This window comes from Nannospalax galili, unplaced genomic scaffold (genome assembly GCF_000622305.1).
Source record: "Nannospalax galili isolate Female #2095 unplaced genomic scaffold, S.galili_v1.0 scaffold613, whole genome shotgun sequence".
Lineage (NCBI taxonomy): Eukaryota > Metazoa > Chordata > Mammalia > Rodentia > Spalacidae > Nannospalax > Nannospalax galili.
Genome location: NW_008332065.1, coordinates 872,034 through 895,981, shown reverse-complemented (window position 1 = coordinate 895,981; position 23,948 = coordinate 872,034).

The window sequence follows — 23,948 nt, the reverse complement described above, 5'->3', positions numbered from 1 at the left end:
ATGTGTATACATGTTTGTGCTTATGCAACCGTATGCAGTTGCACATACTTGTGTATGCACATGTGTATAGAGGTCAACATTAGGTGTCTTCAATCGCTCTCTACCTGAATCACCTTCCAGTGAACCTGGAACTCACTGATTTGGCTGGTCACACCAGCTAGCAAGTGTTACAGGTCAGTGATCAAACAAAGTCATCAACACCACTTTGGTAGAAAGTGGCAAGGCAAGACTTTATTACAACCAACCAAGCTGTCTATCTTGGGAATAGAAGCATCCCTGAACACTAGCCGGCCAGGGTTTTTATAGGATTATAGAAAGTGGTGTTCAAACAGAACATCTGTGAGCCGGTCAGGTTTGTACAACAGAGCAGAATTTGAATTCACCAATCAACAGCCTGTTACTGCTCAGGCAAGTGAAGCAAGCTTACAGAAGCGAGATAAGCAGTTAGCCAGGTGCTGGATGTCTTAGATTAGAACATTCTGCAGTTTGGTGGTTAGGCCATTTCTTGGAACTCACAAGCGCACTCCCTTTTGAGGAATTTATAGGACTTGGGCAGAGGTCAGTCCCTTCTAATTGTCTTAAAAGAAGATGGGGGAACTTATGCTAGTACCCTGAGATAGTTCAGCAAGCCCCAGGGATGCCCCATCACTACTGAGATTACAGGCAGGTACCACTATGCCTGACTTTTTACATGGGTACAAACTCAGCTCCTCACACTTGAAAGGCAGGCACTTTGCTGACTGAGCCATCTCTCCAGGCCTGCCATTTGCTACTTTTAAAAGGGCTTATTTATTTGTTTGCTTGTTTAGTTATTGATTTTGCCCTTGCATTAATAAGTAAGAATGTCCTGGTTTTGTCTTTATCTTTTACTCTTCTTGCCTTTGAGAGCAAACGAAATTAGATAGACAGCTGATCTGATGGGACTTCTCTTCCGTCCATTGAAAATTTGGGTTTGGAGTTATCTTTCTTAGAATGTACCTTGAACACTCCTGGGAAGCCGAGCAGGTCTGCTGTCCCTGGAAGGGGTAATTATGAACCACTGTGAGTGTTGCTTCATGACCAATTTTGAGCCCACTTTGAAAACTTTAAAAGTACTTTATTCATTCCAGCTAACTTTTCGAGTGAGTTCATCTTGAAGTTACTTCTGTTCCTTTACCATCTTGATCTCTGTCCAGTCATGCCCTTTTTCTCTCTCTCACACATACACATGCGCACGCATGCACACACACACACACACACACACACACACTCTTTTCTGTTTGCTTCCTTAGTCAATCTTTTGGTTTGTCCAGCCCACTAATCTCACAGGACCACTTTGGGTTTGGCAATCCATGAGCATGTGACGTTTACTCTCTTCTGTCCTGCTCTCAGGTTTACTCTTTACTCCTATATTTTGGGGGTTTATTTTGCTCTTCTCTTTCCAATGCCTTAAGATAAATGTACAGGCTTTGATTTTGTTTATTTTCTAATGTAAGCATGTTTGGTTTTACATTTCTCTGTAGGTTTTTGATTTATGTTCTAAAGATTTTGAACTGCGGTATTTACTATTCAGTTGATTCCACAAAGATACATGCTGACTTCTGTTCATGGTTGCCTGTTCCCATATGTGTTAGGTTTTTTTTTTTTTTTTTTTCCTACTGTTGTTTCATGATCTCTGGATTTCTGTCTGTGAGAAACTTTTGAAGCTTGTGCTTAAAAACATTTCTTCATAACACCAGCACCTGGGTCACTGTTAGCCTGGGATCCTTTTAAATTCAATTTCTAAAGGCTGGAGGGTGTGGCTTGGTAGAGTACAAATCTAGCAAGTGCAGGTTCCTCAGTTCAATACCCAGAAATATAAAAAACAAACAAACAAAACAGAAACTTCAATTTCTGGTTAAGGCTTTTCCGGGTAATATGAATTTCAGAAGCAAGTCCATGGGCATATGGCTTGTGGAAGGAAGTTTTTCTTTATTTTCTGTATCCAAAGAAGGCTGAGGCAGGCATCTTTCCTCCTGTGGGCCACGTCGCTGTGGATCCCCTGTGGACAGCTTACTTCAATGGGACTGGTGTCATCACATCCCAGGCCCTCCTTGTTCCTCTCTTTTGACTCCCAGCTCCACCTGCTGTTCCCCACACATGGCTATTTAAAACTCAGACTTACGGCAAGAGTGATTGGCAGGTGCCTCAGGGATAATGCCCGCCCAGGGCTCAGCAAATCTTCCTGGAGTCACGTTTTCTTATTGCTTCTCTACCCCAGTCTCACTTCTTTACTTCCAGATTAACTGCATTCTGAAAAAGCTTTCAAAAACCATTTGTTCTGTGTTATCTTTTTTGTTCCTGAAGGGATTTCTGTGCACATATAGTCTAACACAGTCCTGGGAGATAAAGAGCTGGCTTGTGATACTTTATGAAATACCCAGATAAGCTTGTCCTAAATAACAAAGACATAATTAGAAACTCCAGAAATATACTAATTTTTCAGTTCAGTTTGAATCCGCATATAAATTATATCATCAAAGCTATAGAGCACTTCTGTCTCTTTAACTGCGTTTTATATCAACTTTAGCCCAACATTTCTTTACTTCCCCCAAATGGTCACAAAATATCTCCAAGTGCTTCAAGGCCAGAATAGTCAATTACACACTCAACTACACACAAAGTTCTCTAACTTCAAACTCATTTTTAAAAATAAACTAAGGCACTGGGTGTGGTGGCACACACCTTTAATCCCAGCACTCGGGAGGCAGAGGCAGGCAGATCTCTGTGCGTTGAAGGCCAACCTGGTCTACACAGTGAGTTCCAGGCCAGCTGGGGCTACAGGGAGACCCTGTCTCAAAAAGACCAGAAAAAGAATAAAAAGAAAATAAACTAATATTATTCACTTTGTCTTTCTCAATCTTGATAGAATAAAGAATTATATATATAAAAACTTACACATATGATGCAAAGAACAAGATGTGACCTGTTAGAAAATGTAATTTCTTCAGTGTCTTGTGAGTAGTTCTTCTAAATATAAAACTGAACTATACTTGGAAGCACCCATATTTGGGAGCATCTGTTGTCCATTATGAAATGGAATAAAACTAAATATTGATCTCACTTAAGGGATTCAAGGCTGAATTCTGTACAGTCTGTTTCAAAGAGAAAACTCAAATACATGCTTTACAGGAAAAAGGAAAGTAGTTTCCTAATTTCAGTACAAACAACAGAACTTAGAAAGTTAGGTTTTCAGTTAATGCTTTTGAGCTGAACTCTCACTCTGTGACCCAGGTCTCAAACTTGAGATCCTCCTGTGCTGGTGTAATTTCATATTTACCCCAAAGTACCTGTTTACAATGTTCACTGCACATGTAATTTAGTTCTAATTTAACACAACTAGAGAATGTGTCGTTCCAATCATGGAAGTTAAACGTTCTGTACCTAGTTGCATACATATTTGCATACCTGGCTTCTCAATGCTTTTGATTTTTGAACACTTGACTGGAAGGAAAATGCTGAGGGACCCTCCATATTTTATGGTTCACCTCAGATCACTGGGCATGGAGAATGCAAGGTGACTTGATGCACCCGCTCAGTGGCTCTTCAGTCAGGAGAAGGTGGTGGCGCACTGATTTTGCTGAGCAGGATGGAGGTGCAAGATGAAGATGGTTAGGTGGAAGAGTAGGAACTAAGGGAAGCCAGAGAAAAGTCTGGGCTTCTGCTTGCTTCCTTCCTTTCATCATTCTGGGCTGCTTGGGCTCCCTGACCATCCTCCCACACTTACCTCTACAGGGGCCTTCTCTTCAGCCAGCCAGGGCCAAACTCTGTGTCTACAGGGAGCAATGCTTGGTTGGCAGAGAGGTGAAAAAGTGTCCTCTGTTCCATGGCTAATTATACACCACTGTTTACAAGGGAGAGGTCCCTTATTCCGATCCCTGGAGCAACTGGCCTGGGCTCTAAAATATGTACTTTGATTACCCCTTTTATCTTAGTGTGAAGAGTTGGAACTGGCATTTATTAGTCATAAGGTATTCATTCCATTTAAATCCAGCCACAGTGCGCTCAGCTTCATAACCTCCTGCTGCAGGGGGTTTCACAGGTTGGCTAAATGTAGCACAAAGTAGTAGTTTCTTCCACTTGCTCTAAACTGATCAGCCATTAATTCCACCAGATGACATTTTATTCTTCAGTGGCAATATGGAACATTCAGTTCTTTGGCTGAAAGTACAAACAAAACCCTCTGTCAGGCTCTTAGACACTAAATAATCACCACTTGCCATTTTCCCCTTTTAATATGTTAGCCTCGTTTGATTGACTTACAAAAAAACCCTTAAATTCTCTCTGATCATCTTTGTATTTAAAATTTACTCTTCTCTCCCAGTCTTTTGGGAATGATTTCAAATGTATATTTATAAATTGTAAGGGTCCCCAGTTGATGTGAGTATGATTAATTTGTGGGAATGATACACTGCGGTCTCCTAAAAAGTATCAAGTGTCTTGCCTCACAATAAATTGTCACTGACCATCACTTTATCTGGGGAGTGGATGACAGGATACATAACATGATTTTAGAGCAACTGAATTGGTTCTATGCCTGCCAACACCCTCCTTCCCCAGTTCTTCCACACATTCTGATTTATGAAAGTCTTCCAGAGGGTCTTTGTTTCTTTGATCCCTGTTCCAAGTAAAACTTATTCAGAGAGAGGTGTGTTATTTAAGCAACTGTCAGCCAACTTTCCCTGGGCATAGATTATGATGCTGTACTCTGCCTTTTTCCCTTTCAATTCATTCTTTTCAAATCTTGTCCTGCAGAACCCTGAAATTCCACAGTGGTGTTTTGGCGTTTGTAGGAGGATAGTAAGAAGAAGTCAGTGGGCTGGCTTCTGCCTGTCAAGCAGCTCTGTGATGACCTGCTAAGGACTTCTTTCCCTATAAGACTGCATATGATGGGAAAGTTTACATGATCAGAGATTAATTTTGCACCTCTACATTAAACACTCAGGTACTAGTGCCTATAGGTGAGTTGTGATGAGCCTGGGAAACGTTTCTGCCATTTCCCCTGAGGTAACTCTTTTGAGTTCCACATTCTTCCGTGCAGCCCCTGCCCCAGCAGTCCCTGTCTCTCTCCTACATTATAATTGAGCCTCTCCTACCTCCTAGAGATCTCAGACATTGCTCCACTATCAAGGGAAGAAGAATCAGATCAGGAATAGAAACAAAGTGAGCTATGCGTAGGCCTCCACTACTTCTGAAAATACAGTAGCTATTTAAAGAACACTGTTCTCCTGGAAACTTTGGGATAGATTCCTTCAATAGGAGAAAAGTGTGGGTTACACCATAAAATCAAGCACAGTAAGAGGCTGCAGAGTGGGAGCTTTAAAAAACGTGTTAGTCCATCTATAGTCACTTGTTACTAGTAAACATAAAGAAATGACATGTTTAGGACTAATGGAAAGGGTGTAAATTGAAACAATATAGTTGTAATCTAAACAGAAAGTGTAGAGTGTCAGCTTGTAGAGGAAGCTAATTTTTAGCTCTGAAGGAAATGATAATAGTTCTCTAAAAAGTTAGATGTTTAACTGCACACAACTGAAAAACGACAAAATGTGAAAAAAAAAAAACCCAGCAAAACAAAAATTAAAAAAGAGTGAATTTTTGAGTAAAATACAAAATTTGACTAAGGATTATATAATATAGTCAGATTTTAAACACTACAAACCAACTTTACTTAATTTATATATTTAAACATTTGTTGGAATTATAAAATATACATTTAAAACTAAGGACTAAAAAATTAGGTCTCAGTATGAATGAAAATTAGGAGACATATGTAAATCTGGGAAACTCTTAGTTTCTGGGAATACTTTCAGAAAACTGATGCTATCATGATATGACTTTCTAATTTCTACTCTAATTTCATTCTTCTAAAAATTCACATTCCAGGGAATGCCTAATTGACCAGAGAGCCCAGGTAAGCTTAATGTTCTTTCAGTTTAGCCCTCAGCAGAAGACAGTGGATCCTAAAGTATAATTCAAGCAGCAAAGGGAAAGGGCTCCACACAGGCACGGGAAATAAGTGTCACCATAAGTCCCATTCAGATTTAAGGGAAAAAAAAAAAGTTGAGAACAAAGACCAATCAATAAGCAAACAAAGAGGGCGTGAATTGCTGATTCATGGACAATGCAACACAAAACAATGTGGATGAGAATAATACTTAAACAGAAGAAATAAATTTATGCCAGGACATAATAGGCTTCAACAGTTAAGCACAGAATGTATGATCCACTTCTTGGTGTGTGCCTAACAGATCTTAAGGTAGAGACTCACAGGCCACCTGTACAATGTTCATAGCAACACTGTCCATGCCAACTAAAAGGTGGGGAAGAAACAAACGTCCAAGGCAAATGAATGTGTAAACCAATTGTGCACATGTACAATAGAGTTTTATTCAGCCTTGCTGAGGGAGGGGATTCTGGTACAGCACAGATGCACCTTGAAAATATTTTGCCAAATGACATAAGTCTATCACAGAAAGACAAGCACTGTATGATCTGATGTATGTGAGGAAGCTAGAACAGATGTCATAGATCCCATGTATATGAGGAAGCTAGAACAGATGTCATAGAGACAGACAGAAATAGAGAGAGTGCCAGAGTCTGAAGAAAAGAGGGAGAGGAATTATTGCTTAATGAGAACAGAGTTTCTGTTTGGGATGATAAGAAAGCTATAGAAATTAATATGATGATCACTGTACAACATTATGAATGTGCTTAAGGCTCTCAGTTATATACTTAAAATGGTTAAAAGGGTAAATTTTGTGTTAAATGTAGCATACCATAATCTTTGAAAAAATAACACTCACTTTTTAGGGTAAGGTTGTGTTTAGTGCAGTTTATACTGAGAATAATGATTTAAGTTGATTTTTTTTTTTAGAAAATAATATATATATTTTTTGTCTTTTTGAGACAAGGTCGCCCTGTAGCCCCAGCTGGCCTGGAACTCACTATGTAGAACAGGCTGGCCTTGAACTCACAGAGATCCGCTTGCCTCTGCCTCCCAAGTGCTGGGACTAAAGGCATATGCCACCGCACCTGGCTAAAATAATATAATTTTTATCAAAACTTCAGGGGCAGTCAGATCTTTGTGAGTCTGAGGCCAGCCAGGGTTACACAGTGAAGGTCTGTCTCAAAAATATAATGATTAGTAACAATATTCATAATTTAGGCCTGAGAGATGGCTCAGCGGTTAAGAGCACTGACTGCTCTTGCAGAAGACCCACGTTCTATTCCCAGCACCCACACGGCCATTAACAACTGTCCATAACTCCAGTTCCAAGGGAATCTGATACCCTTTTCTGACCTCCACGGGCATTGCACAGCACAGGTGCACTGACATAAATGCAGGCAAAACACTCATACACATAAAATAAAAACAGATAAAATGTTTTTAAAAATTATGACTTATTAGTAAAAAATGATTATAAAATGGCATATACATAAGGCTATGATTATAATTCAACACTCAGGAATGAACACTTTTGGTAAATTGAGAGCTCTTTTATTATTTTTCCTTTTATCTTTTAAAATAACCTTTATTGTTGTTTTGCCCAGATCATGAAAGTATAATATTTAGAATCAAACTAAATTAAATAAATACATCTGAAATGTATTATCTTACATATTATCTTACAAAAGAGATTGCAAAATTCTTGTGTATTTGTAGCAGACATTATGAGGAGTATTTATTTGAAAGCACACTTTTTCTGCTGTCATTCTGTCATAAAACTAAAGGTGCTTAAATGGGACGTATATATCAACTAGGCTTACAATAGGAATCAACTTGCAAAAACCTTGGTAATAAAACTGCACACGTTCTTTTAAGGCTGAAGGGAGCCTGGGGACTTGTATAATGTGGTTATATTACAAAATGCACATTTTACAGAGTAATGGGAAGGAAAAAAAATAAATTGTGAGATGAAGTGGAGAAAGGTTTTACAGACGATATTGGCAAAAGGAAGACAAGATAATAAAAATGGAATATCTCAGGAAGACTCTCAGATATAACAGTCTTCAAAGACATGTCCCACAGGAAGGTGGAAAGGAGGACCGACATGCTAGAAACCTTAGCATGACTGCAAATAGGATCGGAATGAATTACACATAACATCAATGACACTACTTCTGATTTGTTAGGAATTTAAAACAGTGGAGACATGTAATGCCCTTCCTTCCTTCCTCCCCTTCCTCTTTCCCTTCCTCCCCTCTTCCCTCCCTCCCTTCGTCCTTCCTTCCTTTTTCCCTTCTTTTTTTGGCAGTTCTGGGGATGCAGTGGGGTGCAAAGCACCTCACTTTCAAGGCAAGCGTCATACCACTGAGCTATTATAACTCCCTTTCATTAGAATTATTTAGAGTGAGAGTCCTTAGACAGGACTCCCATATTAAACTCCACCCATCCAGGGCTCAGGGACCATTTCAGAAGAGGAGGCAGAAAAATCGTAAGAGCAGGGAGGAGGTGCATGACCATATGGAAATAGAGTCTTACAGGCTTTTGGGACCTTGCTCATATGAACTTAATAGCAATGGTGTCAGCATGCACAAGACCCATGCAAACTCAAGCAGACAAAAACCCAGCATAGAACTGTGGAAATGGGCAGCAGATCCCAACCTTAGACAAGAAGCTATTGGTAGCTGATTACTGCAGGATGAGGAAAAGTTGGTCTTCTTTAAGGGATCGACCCTAGCTAGGCTGACTAGACCCCAGTAGATGAACTTGCGCTGAGGGACGTCTGAGAACACTAACTTGACTTGATAGGCCTTAACATAAATGACAGAATGCATGAAATTCAGTGGGGAGGGGGGCAACGGGAGGATGCCAGTGAGGAAGGGGGTATGTTATGTATGCAATATAAAAAAAATCAATAAAAGTATACAAAAAAGTGGAAATAATTTTGAAAGGGAAATGAAAGCTGGAAACTAAAGGGTAAGCCTCAAGCCAGGGAACTCTGTGTAATACCAGGGTTTTGACTATAAATGTATCTTTCCCTAGACTCTGTACCATCAGAAACTATCTTAGACATGACCTGATAAGATTTCTCTTTTTGTCTGAGTACGCTTACGTCTAGGGTCAGGATATATACCCAGCCACACACCAGGGAAGCCAAGATGTCTCCCTGGGGACTGCCTGGGGCATACCAGACTGTTTGAAGATTGCCTTCATGTCTCCACGTGCATGGTGGCACCAAAGGACTTGGCTCAAGCCTTACCCTAGTGCCTATGCTCCCATCATCTGGTGCCTTGGGGTTCTCCATTCTCCAGGTCTGCTTTCTGCCATCATCTTCAAGGAACTTGTGTCCATTTAATGCCATCATTTGCACAGAAGGCTGTCTGTTTTATAGGCAGCCCATGCCAATATTATTAATGCTGATGCTACATTAGGATACAGTTGTTTGACATAGTGTTCCTCCCTGGAGGCTTTAGTACAGTTCAAAATGGATATAACTGTATGAAAGAAACAATGCAGGACAATAGCCTGTTCAGGGCTAAACCAGAGGTCGCTATACCACTTCAGATAAAGGAGGAAATCAGTATAGACAGGGCATGTCTGGAAGGCTTCATCTGGCAGGGAGGGAAGGGGAAAAGAAGGCAGTGTTTGCAGGTGACCCCTAGATCCTGCTGTGACAGTCAAATCAGTGAGAAAACTAGGTGGAAAACAGACAACATAAGAATTGGCATATGTCACAACATGCAGGTGGTTTGGGGGCATGGAAAGGTTTGTTAGCCACTTCCAGGTAGTGGGAAATTATGCTAGAAAACAACAAGAACTGATGAAGAAAAGAACACAGCATGCTCTGGAACCATCTGTGGAGCCAGACCTTTTAAATCACATGGTGTGGGAACTAATATAAAACGATGCCCTGGCAGGAAGCAATATAGCAAAATAAACTTTAATCACATAAATAGAAGAAAATAACAATGGCATTTCACCCTATGTTGCTTCTAATATGGAAACGGGTGTCTACCAGCAAAAAGAATCTGAACCATATTTCTGACACTTAAATTGGGTATCTTTTACAATTTCTCTAGACAACGCAATTCAAAGGATTCAATTCAATGTAAAAACAAAACCATAAGTAGACTTAGAATTTTTGTTTTGTATTACGGAGAAGCTTTAAAAATTATCTCCTGTTTTAATTTTATAGCTCAGCTTAGCAAATTATACTGTTACATCTGGATATCTGGTAGAAATTATTCAATTATAGTCTTCGTAGTAGTTCAGACAAATAATAAACATGTAAGTCTGAACCTGTCATTATGGTTGGTTGAGACAACGTGGGAGCTCCCGACCCACCTGCTCTACCTAGATGTGGGGAGTGGCTGCCTTCCCTCTCCAGCCTTGCTACACTTAAGACTGTATATGTAATTATATAATTTCCTTTCTTTTGATCCTTTGATCCAGAATTAAGGGTATAGGTCCTTTTTGTTTCCAGCTTTTGTTACTTAAATACTCTGTGGAGTAGAAAGTGGCACCCTGGAAACCAGGGTGCCCTGGGGTGTTGCAGCTTCAGAGCCATGACGCCTTGGCAGCAGTTCCTCCCTGAACGCGAGCAGGTTGGTCACCTTCTCCCGAGCTGTTCTGGGACTTCGTCTTTGCTTTACTCCTTGAAGACCTCGCACCGTTTTCTACATTTCAGAACTCGAGCTGACACTGATGGCCCCTCTCCCCTTCTCCAGATTTACAAAAGATGAATTAGACCCCTTTGACATCCATTGCTTACTGTTGCAGCGCTGTGGACATTTCTAATCATGTTGGTGCTGCTGATCGTAAGTCTCCAGGGATGATTTTTGTCCCTTGGAGGGTGGACCTTTCATTGCCCTGGTCTCATCTCCTTTTAGTCATGCTGCTTCTAAGTCTCCTCTTGCTCCTGCTCTCTGTCTGTCTTTGTTCCCAGACTTCCTCTCTTAGTCACACAAATAGCTCCCAGAGTCACATTCTGAGAGCTTAAGGAAAACAAGTGGCAAATATGCCTGTAGTTCTCACCTACAATCTTCAACTCCCTCTTCAATTACCACCTCACCCAGTGGGTTTCTACTCTATTTGTACACAGTGTATACAGTCTTAGTTCATGCAACATGGAATTGGCCATGTGGCAGGAGTATTAATATTTCTTTTGTCATCTATTAATTGAAAACCTCCTGTCTGTTTCCCCAGAGTCCCTGCCCAGAGCTGCATAAGGGGAGCAGTAGGCACACACTGGACAAGAGAGGAACTTGTGCTGCAGTGCATGGCGAGTTTTCTAGTGCTGCTAAGCAAGATTATTAAGTCCTGTGTGCCTTTGTATTTTCTTCACCCAGCCCGTAAGTCCATGAGGGAATTATGCTTTTAATAAGACCACATATGCAGAACGAAACTGGCAAATGGCACTCTAGGGCCAAGTTAAGGAAGAAAGCACAGAAACACACCTCACCAAACAGCAACAAGCCAAGAGTCAGTTGCACAGGAAATTATAACAGCAATGGTGTTTGAAGGACCAAAAGTGAAAATTCAGTGCTAAAAATCTGAACATAGATGTTGGATTAGGAATATATAGAAAGTAGATTTGAAATACGATGAGTAACAATTTGAATATATATTTTGAGGTAAATAATAGAGCCTTTAATAGTAGTTTTTGGACTGGAGAGATGGCTTAGCAATTAAGAGCACATACTGCTCTTGCAGAGGACTTGAGTTCGGTTCTCAGCACCCATGACAGGGAGCTCACAACCTGTAATTCTAGTTCCAGGGGAATCTGAACTCCCTTCTGGGCTATGCAGCCACTTGCATACACATGCACATCCACCCTCACAGACACACATACATGCATATTAAAAATAATAAAAATAAAAAATAATTCCAGGTGTGGTGGCACATGCCTTTAATCCTAGCACTCAGAAGGCAGAGGCAGGCAGATCTCTGTGAGATTGTCAGCCCGGTTTATAAAGTAAGTTCCAGGCCAGCTGGGGCTACAGGGAAACCCTGTCTCAAAAAAAAAACAAAACAAAAACAAAACAAATAATAATAACAATAATAATAATAAAGTGAAAAAGCAGCTTTTACTTATGGTCCACACAGTGTTGAAGTTTTGCAACACTGACTGGTAACTGTCTTAAGGGGACCATGTTAAAAGTTTTAGCTTGCCACACTAATCAAGGAGATATTTTTCTCTACCAGCAGTTTTCTTTCTTCATAAAAAGATAAAATATTCTTAAATATTTAAACAATTTGATTTTTATCTTTGCATTTAGTGAAATTTAATAAGCTACTATACTGAAAAATCTTAAGTGTGGAAAGTACACATGACATAAAATGTGCTTCTTAACTATTCCTGAGTGTACAGTTCAGTAGTCTTGAGTATATTCGCATTGTTACATAACACATCTCTGGAATGTTCTTACAAAGCTAAAACTCCACATCTGCTAAGCAGTGGCTCCACATTCCCAGCTTCCTCCCATGGACACAGCCCCTGGCAACCATCCTTCTGCCTCTGCCCCTATATATGTGGCTGCTCTAGGTATTGCATGTAAAAAAAAGTCATCCAGCCTTAGTAATTTACTTTTTATAAACTAAGGAATTTATTGCATGATAAATCATATCTTATAAACATATGATAATCCAACGCATGTGAAACCACTTAGCAAATCTATGTTTATATATCAAATTTGTAAAATAGAAATTTACTTGGATATTACCTGTTAACTTTTGAACTGAAGACTTTTCAATACAAAGTTTTGAAGACACTTTAAAAAGCTCTAATAAGGAAAAGAAAGGAAAAAGAAAACCCATTTTCATTGTGGTAATACAATAAAACAGCTACTTACAAGTCAGTCTCTCTGCTGCTGCTGAGCCATTTTGCATGCAATGATTGTGCTGAAAGTTGCTTCCTGAAAAGATAAGTTTCTATGGTTATAAGCGTTCTGGAAAGCTGGATAATACGTCTCTCAAATTCTTTCATATTACACGTTAGCATACTAAAGTTCTAGGCTTTTTTTCTGTTTGACCCAGATATTCCTCAACCTTTTTTGACTGAAGAGTTCTTTTTTCTCTCCACAAAACCCAAAAAGCATGGACTGTAAGTCATGAGGTAGTTTGAGCTCTGTCTCAGCCCTTGAAGGACCATTGTTAAACTTAAGAGTCTTGATTAGATATTCAGACTTCCCTTCTTCATTCCACATTATATGTGTGTGTGTGTATGTATGCATGAGTGTATATGTGTGTGTGTATTCAATATGAAATACACATATTGAATAGAGATTGCTGTCTGCTGCATAATACTGTCACCAAGACACTCCTTCCTGTAAATGTCAAGTTGATTAAACTTTCATTTGAAAGAATAGTAAAGCAAGTCTGACAATATGGATCTCACTGAGCTTGGGGTTTGGAACTACTGCATAAATCCCAAGGGGCAGATTTATGATCCTCCAGGCTAAAATAAAAACTGCTTGGCTATTATACCTCGACTCTGTGTTGTAATAAGCCCATCTTACATGATGAGAGGAACAAACAGCTCAGCTGCAAATGGCTTTTAAAACACTGGAATGAGAGTGGCAAAGACAGGTAAATGAGAGCATTTCTATGCACATGCAGCATTAATATTGCATTGAAAAGCCAAGTCTGTGTGGACTGTATTTAGAGATAAACAATGGGTCCAGAAAACACTACACAGAGTACAAGATGAATCATTGTCACTACACAAAAGTCTCTGAGATTCTGCGTGGAATCTAAGTGGTAGGGGCTTGGGTAATAACTAGGAAATGACTGGTTTTCCACTGGAGACATTTTGTTAATTATTTCAGAACTCTACAGGCAATTTTAACACCTTGTGAAGCTGTCATTATGATCCACTTACAATAATGGCAATTTCTCTCTGCATATTTGGCAATGCATAAATTAACTCCTTCCTCATGATGTATGTTTTCTACAATTATAACTCAGTATTTGTATGCACGTCTTACCTTATTTTACTAAATTTAAGCTCCTTGAGGGCAGCAGTGATATCAAATCTATTCAGTATGCCCTTTAGAACTTGACCCAGTATTTAGCACAATATTAATACACTGGGGGAATTAAATGAGTCAGAAGTAAGCCGATTCAGTTTGCAGTCAATATTTTCTACAGATAGAACAAATTGCCCTCTACCCTTGAAGATGTTCAAAAATTAAACTCTTACTTCATTGGAAACAAGTGCTGCCATCCACAAATTAAGGGCGCAGAACTCATTTAGTGCTCTTGACTTGATCTGTTTCCTTAAAGAAGATAAAGAATTAAAATGTGGGTGTATTCATTGGAAAATAAAGACAGACAGGCAGAAGAGAGATGGCACATTTCAGTCTAATGCTTTTTATGAAGTGTTCAGTTTTGAGTACTTCTTGCATTTCTAACCACCAACGTGCTCATAAAGCCAAAGCGAGGTTCCTTCTCACTGACCCCTCCCTTGTGCTTGACTGTACAATCAGTGTGACTCTTCTGTGAGTGCTTGGTCATGAACTTCCCCTGAACTTGCAACTATGGACAAGAGACCTACAGGGTCTGCCTAGCACAGTCCTCTGGAATTGTTTGATGAATAAGTAAAAAATAGCACCTTACTTTTGTATAATTTACTTAATGTCAAAACATTGCTGTGACACACATTATTTCCTTTAATTTGTTTATTTTCTCATTCAGCAAATATTGCACAATATCTAACAGTCATGAGACAGTAGGTAGTAATTATTCTAAGAAATTTAGTTACAGTCCTTGCAACTCACAGTATCACAGGCGAGGGAAATCAGAATATTCACACTTATTAGAAGGAGCTCTTATTAGACACGGCTCCTTGAGTTTTCTGCCTTAAGATAACACTTAAAATACTTTGTAACACAAAATTTATATGAACAATAAATATTAACAAAAATAGTATTTTCAGCTTATTTTCTTCCCTCTGCATTTCTTTAATGAAGAATGCAATAAATAAGAAACTTAAAGCTTCCGACTTTCTATTATTTCTTAGGCCCAATGTGTGAAGTGACGTTGTTGTAGAAGTTGATGCTGGTTTTACTTTGGTTTCATTTGATTTCACTTTGGTTCTGAAAGTGCCCAGAGCAGTAACTGTAAAGGTATAGTACATATTTTTATATACATGAAATGAACGTAAATTATTTTCATGTGTTAATAAAAATGAAAAATATGTAGTAAAATTCTTCAAATGAGCAGAATGGACCTAGACACCGAGAGTGTGGGTTTGTATGCTGCTTGTGTTCAAAGGGGCTGTCAGGCTTTGCATATTTAAAGGCAAACCAACAGAAAACAAAACTAAAATGAAGCAAAGAAATGCCATCCAAAGCTTTGTTTCCACAGAAACCACAGTAGAAACATGACTAAGAAGTCCTAATACCTAAACATATTTTAATTCTTATGTTGAAGGGGAACTGCTGGGGGTGTGCAGCTATGAATTGAGCTTTGTTAAGGGTTTCTAATATGGCCCATTTATGAAAATTAGCCATATGTTACTGCATAAAATCTAGTTAATTCAAAGAAAATAAGTTGAAATAATGTTTATTAAATACAAAAGCAAAAATAATTTTCTTACTCAACATAAGTGAATTGGAAACTTGAATAAAGCTCATTGAATTTTAAAAATGGTTGAAATGTTTGAATTAATCCAACTTTTATAGAAACAGACTTGGTTGCAACTAGATCCTCTATGCCATTTCAGGGGTGGGGATCAGTCCACTGACTGCACCATCTGTTAAGGTCACATCTGCACTTCCTTAGGATGAAACTACTGCACTGTTGCAAACTAATCTGATTGATGTCTTGTTAGGTCAAGAAGCAGAAACTTGTAAGAAAATGAAAAAGCACCCCAGACTGAATGTCTAAGCCTGCTTACTTCGTTCAACATGCAAAATGCTTAAAACGTCCTGAATATATAAGGAAGGTGTCCGACTCTACATCCCACTCCACAGATGACGGTATCACTCTCCTCTATACTGTGTATTGGTTTCTGGTACTGCCAATAACAAAATAACACAGACTGAGTGGATTTGAGAAGCATACTTATGGGAGACCACAGTCAGATCAAGGCCTCTGAAGGCTTTGTTTATTCTGATATTTCCCCTGTTGCCCTGCTCCCAACCTGTGATTTGTAGACTATTTCCATCCTGCTCTGTCCTGATATGGCCATGCTTTTCATGCCTGTGCCCGCATCTCCTTTTAGGAGGACACCAGTGGTACTGGATTAGGGCCCACGTCAACAACCTCTTTTAAATTCAGTGACTTCTTTTTTTGTGTATGTGTCTGCATGCCCATGTACACTGTATGCATGTTTGTATGGATGCATATACACATGGATGTAGAGGAGAGAAGACAACATCTGATGTAGCTCCTTAAGTAACATTCATCTTTTTCTCCAAGTAGGCTGCACTGGCTAGCTAGCAAGTCTGAGGTATCCACCTGTCTCTGTCCCCCACCTTCTCCTGGTTCTGAGATTACAAGCACACCCCAACACACCCAGCTTTTTTGAGGTAGGTTCTGGGAATCAAACTCAGGCCGTCATGCTTTTAAGGAAAGCACTTTCCTGACTGAGCTATCGCCCCAGTCTCTCACTTGTTTCTTTAAATACCTTCAAATATAGTCACATTCTAAAGTACTGAAAATTAGGGCTTCCACTTAGGAATTTGGGGGAAGGTGCAATTTTGCCTACAACACACACATTTTAAAAAATGCTCCTTGCAAGCAAATGCTAGGTATAGAGGTGTGAGGGCTGTATGACAGAGTTCTGGGCCCTGGACTCCCGATTTGCTCAGCTTCCCATGGCCTCAACCATACCTGGTTGTAGATGTCCTACCGTTATCCAGCAGTGAATTACTCTGGCTCAGCCTGATCTAAGCAGATCATGAGGTTCACTGTAAACTCCCCTGGCATCTTTTCCCACTTCAGATACTTCTAGTACTAAAGGAACTTTCAAGACCTATGATATAGTAGCAGGGCTATGCCCTGGCTCTGATTGCCCTGGGCTCTACTTAGAGCAGGAAGCTTTTCACATCACATGGAAATAGGGTCAAGACACTATCTCCAAATACTAACTGTGCTGTTCTAGACCCTTAAGAAGCATACCTAGAGCTACCCTCTTTCTTAGTGATAGGAAGAACAAAAAGCAATTACTTTTACTTTACTTTCAAGGAGATTCTGCAGCACAGCCCAGGTCACTGTACCCCTAAACCTTCCCTGATACAACTGCTTTCTGCATCTTTGTAAGACTTGTAAGACAAGAGTGAAGGGGAGAGGGGCACCATCTTCCACAAAAGAAGAATGAGCTCAATGGAGTTTGGCCTTCCAAGGTTATCAAGTGCATGGACCAAACATCGACAGACGCAGCGTCCTGGTGCTTTCTTATTTAGTACCCTGACCTTGCTGTACAGATTGGCTGAGGCTAAGCGTTCAACTTTATCTGAAGCATGGTGAACCTTTCAATTAAGCCCTGAGTTTGACTCTGCTCTAGGTTTGCATTCTATTTGTGGGAGGTTAGAGTTTACTCAGTGTTACCAAGAAAGCCCTCAGGCTTTCATAATTTTGGTTTGAGTTGCTGGTTATGGAGTCTGTCATTAACTCTCTTTGACAGATGGCCTGGAGTAACAGCCACCCAATACCACATTCTTTCTGGTTGCCTTTCTTCTATGTGTGCCTTTCAAGAATTAGTTGGGTTGCTCTGTCTAGTATGTTCTTCCCTCAGCCCCTGTTTTTGTCACCACTGGTGATTTTTTTATAGTCTTTCTTACATATCCTTAGCCCCTCCCTATCATACAGCCATGGTCAACTGATTGAGTGGGAGAGGTAACAGGCTCCTCCCTGCTTGATTCCTTCTGCAGTGCGTGGGAAGGAAGTGGGACTATAGCTTGCTGTCATAGTGGTTGGAGGAATTTACAGGTTACAGAGGGTAAGTGACAAATGTTGACATTAGACATGATGAAAAGTTAATGTGATGCAGTTGCTACTGAGGCCTCAACCAGTCCTGCAGAACTGAGCTGGGATGTATTTCAACAAACATGGCAAAGCCCAGGTCAACATTTGATTGATTTAACTGGTGAAGACACCATGAAACACTTAGATTTAGACAGTTTATTGCTTACATAGACAGCAAAAAGAATATTTTAAAGGTACTAGTCCCTGTGAACCTTGTCCCACACACCACAAAGAACAGTACTGAAATCACAAAGACTGCATGTCTGAAATGTGAGCTGTAGATGGCCGATTTCTGAGGAACCAGCTCTAGACATAGTGGTTTGTACTCAGAAGGGTGTGGAGCAGAAAGCCCCATACTTCACCAGAACCCATGAGGTAATAAGAACTGAACTCAGAAAAGTTTCTCAGGGAGTTAAGGAGGCAACTGGAGATGACCTTGGGCAGTCTTTAGAGTCCTCCTACCCTCTCCTGAGGGATGACCATGGGTCTTTCACCAAGAGTCATGCAAGCTGCAGTTGAGCTCCTAGCTATGCAGATGTGTGAAAGGTCATTGAGAAGCCACCTCACAGCCAACATCATACAGATGGCTTCCCAAAGCCTTTCCAAAGGAAAGAGAAAGAGTTAGGTTTTGGTATTTATTCATCAGTCACCTACTGCTTGCCGCTAATCTCAGGTGAGGCTATGGACCACCAGCAGCTGGTGGGGGCTACAAGGGGAAGAGTGGATGCGGGCAGAACACCAGATTGTTTATCCAAGACCTTAAGACAGAGGGGTTTCTGAAATAAAAGGAGTTATAGGGTCATTACATAGACTGGCTTGGAGAAGGTCCTGGTCCTGAGACAAGTTCCTGCAACATCCATTATCAACACCAGATAGCGGTTGAGAAAATGTTTACTGGACTTACACTTAGGAATATTTTTATGGGAAAAGTTTGTTGAAGTGTTACTGAAAAACCAGAGACCAGGTGAGGAAAGGGAGTTTAATTTCATGCTAGCAAGACTGACCCAAGGATCATTCCATAAAAAGAGTCAGCCCCCCACTCAAGTCTTTGGGGGTCTTTATACTCATATGGAAGGAAATGGAAGCAAAAGGCAAAACAGCACATACATGATAATCAACTGGTACATGTGATAAGTAAGTAGTTGATAGGTTTATGGGTCACAAGATCACAGGAATGTGAAAACCTTGGGAAACAAAGATTTCTATCCTGTGTAACTGCAGGGGGCAGGGGAGAAGATTCCTGTTCACCTCCCCTATCAGATGCTTTAGTATCTGATGTGCTCCTCTATTTCCATTATATCCCCTCCTCTTCATCAACATAATCCTTTATGTTTATTCAAGAGGAACTCTATGATATTCTTGATGAACCACTTGGAGTCAGATGGCCTCTACTCAGTTTTTGATAAATTTAGTAAGTTTATTATCCAAGATCTTAACAGGAGAGCAAATAGAACCATACTACTAGTCCTGGTAGTGAGGTTAGTTAGGGACCCCAAGTTTTCCAGGTACTCTTCCAGAAAGACTCATTTCCCTCTTCTCAGGCCTTTATTCTCTCTAATAGCTGCCTTGCATTTTCTCTAACTATGCTGGATTGATTTGCATAAAAATAGCGTGGATACTTCCTTTTTCTGATAGTTCTGGCATCTCTAGTCTCAGGTAGGGTAAGTTTACTGGCAGATAGAAGGAATTTTCCAGCTCTCAGCTGAGAAACTGTCATTATTCTTTTGTGCCCTTTATTTTAAAACTGTCTAGTCAATTTCTACCTCTTATTCTCATTACTCCTCCCACCAAAGAGGTTACCCTAATTCACAATGGGGAATGGAGGTGTCAATCATTCTGGCTTCTTCTTTGCTGAACAGGGAGGGATACAGGATGTAGCAAATGGGGTACCCCTTCAGTGGGTCTACCTGAAAGACCTAAAAGCATAGCTATATAGAGAAAAGAAAATCTTTGACTGGTGCCTGTGAAGGAGAAGTAAAGGCAAGAGTAGTTAAGCACAAGTTGTAGGCAGGGAACCAGAAGTCAGAACAGGGTGAATTTTAAATGTCCATTCAAAGCCCATCAGAATTTCTTGATGAGGGCTTCCAAAAGCAACCATTTATCGGATTTCTCCTCATTTTCATTTGGACATGATGGTTGGACCCAGGATCTGTTTCTCAGGCATTATGATAGCTGTTGGAATAGCTAGAGTCCCTCTTAAATGGCTTCTAGACAGGGAGAGAGAAGAAATTTAGCCATCATTTGATTTTGATAAGAACAATAGTGGATTTGTCCCTTAGTGAGAATTTCCTAAATAATATTTCATATGAACTTTTAAGCCTAAAGTCTGGGAAGCATAATTTCTCAGGTTTTAAAAGAAATATATTGATTACTTTAACCATTGGTTATATTTTCCTTTTGGGTGTTTAAGACCATACAATTGGTCAAAATCAACGAAGTTTTGTTTTCTCAAGGTCAGTTGAGGACCTGATCCTCAAGGGTCACTTGGGTTTGGGGGAGGAGCCCCTGGCTCCTTTGCCTTTCCTTTTGCCAGCTCCTTTTACATGAGGATAAATCAAGAGGTCCTGCTTGACTGTGGCTTTGCTTGGAAGCATGTAGGAGACTTTTCCTCTGTGTTGGTCTTCCTCTTTATAGACTGGATACTGGTTTGAGTCCCTCCAGTGGGGTCTCCATGACCTCCCTGAACAAGAGGACAGTGACTCATCACAGCTATAGGACATTTTGAGAGATGCCCCATAGTCCCCTCAGACCTAGTCAACCTTGAAGGGCAAGGAACAAAATTGTCCCTTTAAGTCCCTTTTGACCAGATTAGTATGGGTTTTCAAGTATGGTTATTAACCATCCAAGAAGATCAGTTGCACCAGTCTGATACCTTTAATTACTATGTAATATGTAGATAAAGCTTGAACAAAAACCAAAACATTCTTGAATAGACTTTTACTGGAAGAGATTTAACATCACAAGTTAAGTAGACACAGCCCAGGTAAGGAATTTTATACAATTTTCTTAGGTCTGTCTCAAATAAAATTTGTTCTGTTACAAACAGAAGCAGTGTCCTTTCTTTCCCAGTTCCCCATTTTCTGATTTGCAGTTTTCAGAAGGAAGGAGGCATCATATCACATACCTATGGGCAGGAAATAAACTGATCAGGATTCAGATCAAGCTTCACTGAAGCTATTTTCTTCTAGACTGTATATATCTGTTTCAAGGAGGTAAAACCTAGTTTCTCTTGAGCCAAATTATTCTTGTTATGGACAAAAGAAAGTACCAAAAGTAGGACTTAGATAATACAGAGGAACATAAAGGACATCTTTCAGTAGCCGTAGGAACCCAATACTTGTCTGTATCCATTTCATCCAAACCTGTAACTGGGTGTACAATACAAGCCAGAGAAGTGGACTAAAAATTAACAACAGCTCCGTGTCTCTACAAGCCTGTTCAGACCTTTAATAAGCTTGCTTAAAGTTCTTATTATCCCTTCTATTCTGGAAATATCCAGCCATCTTAATCTTCATATATAAATTTTTAACTAAAATATCTTTATTTTATATCTTTTACTAACTTTTTAATCTTTTATTTTTTAATACCATGAGACACAATAACATTTACATAAATTTACCAAAGTCCAATTATGATGACCTTCTGTAAGGCATATAAACACAAGGTAAAGACAAGCAATTGGTACACAACCCCCAGCATAGATAAACTTTGAGATGTCCTTATAAGCCTTGAAGCAGGTTTTAAATGACCAATCCTCCTTTAAATGTTTAGAGATGTTTTACATAGGCTTGAGAAATGTTTATTTTACATAAAACATATCTAAACACAGAGATAAACTGCACCCTGGAACAGAAGTAATCATTTCTTAAAATATTTTTAAGCAGTAGGAATCATGTAATTTAACAATTTTAGCTTACATGAGAACTTAGTTATAAGTCAATTTGATATTAAGTAATTATTTCTAATAATTGTTCTCTTAGTATTAAACATAAGTCTACACATTCACAACAGTCTCATACAATAAATACTGTGGTTAGTCACAATGTTATGACAAACTAGTTTTAAAAACAGAACCTTGACACCTTGATGAAATTCTAATCAGGATAAAATGTGACTCTAAAATTTAAAACAGTCAAATTGATAACATTCAAAATCTTTTATGGTTTATACAGTACAAGTGTATATAAAAGAAACTTTAAAAGCCAATAGTACGTCAAACACACACACAAATACACACACACACACACATACACACGCATATATATATATATGAATCTCATCTCAGAAATGGCTGTGTTGATCAAAGCAGAACCATACACATTGATAGTAGACATAAGGGCTTTCACTTGAAGAAAGCATTTTCAGAAATGTCATTTGCATTCTAATATGGTAAATATTTCTAACTAGGTTTCAAACTCAACAAGTGATAGAAAACAGAATTATACATTTCATTTGTACTCAAAGCTAACCACAGCCAAAAGTTACAATATGATTAAAACAAGCTAATGTTTAAACAGTTTTCATTAAAGACAATTTCATTAAAGGAGAGGGTAAAGAATGGGATGACAAGAAGTATTTGGTTTTCATGAGGCAATACAAATTGATCAATTATTAAAGACTGTTTAAAGATTGACAATACCAAAAGCATAAAGTGGAGTATAAGAAAATAGTTTTCACAAATATGATTTAATTACAGTTGTTTGCAGTTAACTTTCTCCCACAGTAGTAGGCAGGAGCTTAGAAAGAATGAGAGTTCAAACACAAGCACCCAGAACACAGTGGAGGAGTCAGCAAGTCAAGTCAGAAGGGCTGTTGGTCTGTGACAGCAGCAGCTCAGGCCCAAGATGGCGTTTTGCTTCCTATGAGGAAGAAGGGAGAGGAAAACACTGTGAAGGAAACAAACACAAAGTCACATCACTGCCCAGTATCTGAGAAGACACAGTGTCGGGAGCTGCAGAAACAACATTCATTACCAAAAAATATAATATGGCTCTACAAACAGTTGACTTAAGCAGGACATTCTGCCTGCACTAGTAACCTTGGGAAAGAATTTATGGCAAGGTTATCTTTTTCTTCCTCTTGCAAACAGTTTTCGAAAAAATGAGTCATGCAGTAATCTCTTGGAACATCTGGCAGTCAGTCACATTGCGGAATTGCTCAGTCCCCCTCCCATACCCATAAGAATGCTGTAACCTTTGACCAACTTCTTCAACCCCTTCTAAATACAAACTGTATATAAGGAAAGCTTACAGTTCAATAAAGCGGACCCTTGACAAGTGGACTTGCTTGGGCTCCATCTCTTCTTTCTTGCCCGTTTTTCCTTTCAGGGAGTGGTCCCCCTCGAGCTTTACCTGTACAGGGTCCCCGCAGGAAGTGGCGCCCAAACATGGGGCTCGAGGTACGGACCCTCGCCAGACAGAGACGGTTGAAGACAGACCCGGGTACGCGTTTGAGGACAGCCTCCGACAAAGTGAAAGTAACTGCACCGGATCGCCGCCTCGTTTGATCTGCACTCTCACCGCTCATGAGGAGCTGCTGATCTGAGGTAAGTGGTCTCTGTCTCAAAAAATGGGCCAGCAACTGTCTAAGGAGGCTATTTTTATTAGGGACTTGAAGGCCTCCCTCAGAGAAAGAGGAGTCCCGAGTTAAGAAAAAAAATCTTGTAAATTTTTTCGTGTTTGTGAGTGACCAGTGTCCTTGGTTTGTTATAGATGGTCCTGAAATCAACCCTAAAAAATGGGACCGAGTGGGACAGTGTTTAAATGAACTATTAAAGGATAAAGGCTCTGAGGCAGTTCCCATTCAGACTTTCAGCTATTGGACATTAGTCCGAGATCTTCTCAAAGACTCTCCTGAAAACAAAAGTAAAATTATTTCCCTAGCTGAGGATTTCATTAAGCCCCTTTCTCGGTCTGCCTCTGTGTCATCCATTAATAAGACAAACCTTCAAAAAGTAACTCAGGGTGCCGCTCATCAGGAGCAGACCTCGCCTTGCCCATCAGTCGTGATCGAT